The 5,048-nt window shown below is 42.3% G+C and overlaps 1 pseudogene; it reads left to right on the top strand.

Annotated features, from left to right (window-relative positions):
- The first annotated feature begins 2,300 nt into the window (after positions 1 to 2,300).
- LOC103071778 (lymphocyte antigen 6E pseudogene) lies at positions 2,301 to 2,690 on the top strand (annotated as a pseudogene).
- The last annotated feature ends 2,358 nt before the right edge of the window (positions 2,691 to 5,048 follow it).

Below are 5,048 nucleotides of genomic sequence, written 5' to 3'. Positions count from 1 at the left end.
GAATACATTTTGAAGTGGTATCTTTTCCATCCTTTTTCTTTTCTCTTTTTACATGCTTTTCTCCTAATCTGATTCCTAGTCAGTATTAAAACGTAAAACTTGGTTTCAGTGCTCACCATCAGTGAACATATGTTCCTCATTCTTGAACTATTAATTTTACTTTATGTCTTGTTAGCTTAGCTTCTATTTTCAAATTGTTTTAAAGAAATGTATATGAATAATCTATTTTCTGTGGCCTTAGTTATGTTATTTTTCCTTTTATGTTTGTTAATATTTGCTTCACTTTATTTTTTGTGTTTATAAATTCTTAGGTGAATAATTTCTGTGTAGGCTTGATACGTGAATCAGGTATGGTATACAATGTATACTTGTCTGGTTTGTTGACTTGGGTGGTTATAAAATATTTTTGGATTAAGAGCTGGAATAGAGTGTGATGTGCACAGCTCTTGGTCTACTCCCAGAGTGCACTGCATTCAAGGCAGCTCCATCCTACTATAAGCCTGCTCTGTTTCCTTTACTGTTGGTCTCCATGAGCTGCATCCTCAGAGGATGTGGTGTGGGACTCCCAGTCAGTATTCCATCCATCTAACCCCTTGGCTGCCTCATACTTCCAGAGACTCTGAGATGATGAATAAAGGTGGGTTTAGATAAAGTTCTACACTTGCTCCAGATTCTGGCATTAGAGTTTTCATCCATCTCTTCAAAACATAAATGTTAACATAGTATAAAAGGTATGGATTTTAGTTTTCTTTCTGAGTTCTCAGGGGTTTTTTGTTTTGGGTTTTTTTTTTTTTTTCCCCCATGGAAAATTAGGAGATGCTGTGTTGTACCCTCCTATAAAGATACTATTTAAATATAAGAATACAAGTCTACTTTAAAAGGAAATTCATATTTAATCTTAGAAAAATAGATGTATCAGACCATAAGAATCCAGAAAAGAGAGAGAGGGGATGGGGAGAAATGTCAATGTTGGGGAAGGAATGTTGCAGCTGCTTTTTGGCATTTAGCAGAAAGTAGATAATGCTTGTGACAATAACAGCAACACACACTGGAAATGACAGGGCCATATTTCAAGAATTGTACCTGAGAAAATCTTTAGGTAGGAAAAATAAAGTAAATAATTACTAAAAAGAGAAATGAGAGGTAATTAATGAACTGGAAAATAATTATTCATAGGCTTTTGTCTCTGTTTTTTACATACTTGCTCATGTTAATTGACTACAATATGCTAAGTACTTATAAGCAATATTTCATTTCCACAATAATATTATGAAATGGCTGTAATTTCTCTGTTCTATAGGTAAGGAAAATACAGTTAAAATAATTTGCTTAAGGTCACAGAGCTGCCTTCATTTCCTGTCTATGATCTGGAGCAACAGACTGTGTCCTCTTCCATAGTCAGCCTGACTCTTTCTACCTGATAACATTAATTTTGAAAATATTGTTTATTAAATATAAAATGAAGTTATAAAGTATATATTTTATTTAAGTGTAAATGTAAAAGGTGTGTTTGACAGGATTATGTTGTATATCTACACTCTTCTCACCCATGTAACCAAAGTAAATATAATTGTCAGGTCCTTCCTGATTATTCTAGAACAAATAATCAACTGTTGCCAGCCCTCCTAGGTGAAGATATACTTGCCTGAGAAACTGAAGAATATCTCTTGGACTTTCTTAGAAACTAGACTAGATTTCTTAGAAACTAGACTAACACTAGATTATTTCACAGCTAGAGGAAGGGTAGAAATATTATTAAGGTAGATATTAACTTTGTAAGGGCAGTAGGTACTAAGTTGTAGTTCAATTGCTACAATTGTAGTTGTCAGTTGCTCTGATTACTCATATTAAATCGTTTAACATGAGTTTGGAAGCTCTACTTAATTATTAACCTTAATGTGGAGGAGTTGATGATACTACCTTAAGAGTTTTGGCTGGAAAATGACCCTTGGCATGCATCAAGAACTCGCCAAGAAGTGCAATGTTAACACTCATATAATGAATTATAATAAGCTGGTTATGTGCAACATGCCCATATTTGTCCTTGAAACTCTCTAAACCAAACATAAAATCAAGGCCATTAGGAATACATTGAACATCTTTGGGAGAGTGAAGATCAAACTCTTTATGTAGTGTAATTTCCACTTCCATACATATGGAATAAAATGTGGGACTTCTAGAGCGGTCTGCCGCGGGCTCGGGCTCAGGCGCAGGCTTGACTGCGCGGCTGGGGACGTCCGCTGGCGGGCTGACTTCTTTGGCTTCGTGAGACCCCAGCCGGGACGCCAGTCCCCTACAGAATGAAGGTCTTCCTGCCGGTGCTGCTGGCTGCCCTCCTGGGTATGGAGCGAGCCCACTCCCTGGTGTGCTTCTCTTGCGTGAATAAGAACAGCAACTGGTACTGCCTGAAGCCCACCGTCTGCTCCGTTACAGACAACTACTGTGTGACCATCTCTGCATCCGCTGGCATCGGGAACGTGGTGGACTTTGGCTACACCCTGAACAAGGGCTACTCCCCATTCTGCCCCATCCCGAGCGTCAATCTTCGGTGTGGCGTCCGTGGACATCCGCTGCTGCCAGAGCTTCCTGCGTAACATCAGTGCGGCCGACCGTTGCGGGCCAGCGCCGCTGTGCTGGGCCTCGGGCTCCTGCTCAGCCTGCTGTCAGCTCTGCTACGATTTGGCCCCTGACCTCCGGGACCCTGTGCCCGGCCCAGACTCCCAAAGCTCAGAAAGGAAGGAAAGCCCGGCTCCTCCCAGACCCAAGAGGATCTCGAAGCTTCCTCCCCTAGACTCCTCCCCCTGCAGAGCCCACCCTCTAGGCCCTGGGTCCCCACAGGCAGGCCTGCCCTCTGCACCCACACACCTGCCGGCTACCCTTACTTCCTGGTCAGCCTTCCAGGGGGAACCTGGGAACAGAGCCTGGGGGCCCCAGAATCAGAACCACGTCCCAGAGACATGCTGTGAGAGGGGCACCTGATCCCAGGCCTGCCCCTGTCCAGGCCCTGTCCGCCCGCAGGTGCGGAAGATGTGCTGTGTGGAGAGGCGCTGGTCCGTGTGCCCTGCCGGGAACGGGTGAGTGTGTGGCCAGGTCTCGGCCTGTGTCGGGGGGCGGGGATGGGAGTAAGCGTCAGGATCCCGGCATCCGCAGCCCCTAGAGCCCCAAGCGCCAGCACAGAACCCCTTTCCCCTGGCATCTCTGCACACCTCATTTCACTCACTTCGAGGGCAGCCTTTAGGAAGACATACCTTCCACTGTCCCCAGGTCTAGGCTGCTGACCCAGGAATCTGCTCCCTGCCCGAAATCCAGCTGCTCTCGGGCCCCCTCCCTCCACCACCACACTGGAGCCCTCCTGCTGCCTCAAATAAACACAGATGTTCCCACCCCACCCCACCCCCAAAAATGTGGGACTTCTAGCAAATGTGCCCTGTCAGTAACTGGCCAATTATTATTCAACACTGAGCACCTCTAGGTGTCAGATGACATAAGGGATGCAGTCTTACCATTGGGGTAAGGTTCCTATACCTGAGCAGCAGTGAATCCATCGGTAGGGATGGAGTTTTGAATCAGGGATGCAGATTTTAAACTTGTTTTGCTTTCTTCTGTTTTTGATATAGAGCCTCTACCTTCCTAATAGTCTTAAGCGGGAAGGGGGATCTAGTTATCAGGCTAAGGGCAAAACATTTTTTCTTGAAATTTCTACAGAAAGATATTTCTCTACATAGTTTTCTTCCTATCACCTCTTTCCATGTGAACACCCTGGAAAATAAAACACAGATGATACAAAGAATGATTCAGAGATGCCTTGCTTTTCCTTAACCTTCGTTTAGAAAATATGTTCTGAAGTCTAATGGTCAAACTGGGAAGCCAAATACCAGGCAAAAGTGTGCTCTCTTATACAGGTGGTTGTACTTCCCTATCTCATCACATTGACCCTGTATTTAATGAGGAGTGGAGATGGAAAGGAAGAAAGGAAAGAAATCAATGCATTTTCCACACTAGCAGCTGGTGTGCATATTACCTGGACTCATGTCCAAGGATGAGTAAGGTTTTATTTTTTTTTAATCAGTTCACAAAGGAAGGAAACAGTAGGGGATTAGAAACAGGGATCTGCAGAGGGAACCTGGGCACAGGTGAAGTTCATTATAGATCTCTTGCTGCTGTTGTGTTTTGGTAGCAGAGCTTAGGTAGCTGCAAACAAGAGTAATTTATGTTCAGTTCTCCCAGCAGGACCTACCCCGAGACAGACTGTCTGGTCAGCACTCCATTCCAAGAAGAAAAAAGAAAAAACACAGAAAGGAATAGGTAAGACTCCATTTGCTTTCCTGATGTATTATTTTCTCTAAGTTTCTTAGCAGTAAACCTTTAGAATGAAAGCCCAATGGACAAACTAACTTTACCTCATGATGTGACTAATTTAAGAGAAGCTCAAAGCCTTGATCACTGTCATCTATTTCTGGCTCTCTGATTTAGCAGACAGATGAAGTGCACTTATAGCTGACAGATGTGGAAATCCATATATAGCCAGACAAATCTCTAGTGGCTACTGATACAAAATAATATGAGTTGTTTCCACAAAGGTCAGTTGAAATTTGCATTTGAATTTTTCTTCCTGGGGTGCTTTTAATGATAGGATCAGGTCCTTAGGCTCTTGTAGTAAAATGTGCCCTCCAAATTTGTCAATTATGTTAAGGTAAAATCTGGGTTGAGGAAATGCTAAAGAAAAAAAATGTGCTCTGAATATTTACCACATACATAGAGAGTGGCTGTGAGATAACTGAATGAGAATTGTGACATTAATCTACCCTTGCAATTACTCTGTTAATTGGCAACTCGATTATCAAAATTAGAGTTCATTAAAGGTAAAATGTTTCTTCTGTAAATTTCATCTCCTGTACAAGATAATACAAAATATTATGCTCAGTGGGAAGGCTATTTTATCCACTTGGTTCTTTTTATGGCTTACAATTCTAAATACTAAGTTGTGACTATTTGTCTGATTCATTCTTTTTAAAGAACTCATCATGGCTATTGTGTTTATTTATATA

Source organism: Lipotes vexillifer, unplaced genomic scaffold (genome assembly GCF_000442215.2).
Source record: "Lipotes vexillifer unplaced genomic scaffold, Lipotes_vexillifer_v1.1 scaffold1746, whole genome shotgun sequence".
In the NCBI taxonomy this organism is placed as follows: domain Eukaryota; kingdom Metazoa; phylum Chordata; class Mammalia; order Artiodactyla; family Lipotidae; genus Lipotes; species Lipotes vexillifer.
Note: the sequence above shows the minus strand (reverse complement) of the source record. Positions and strands in the feature narration are given on the sequence as shown.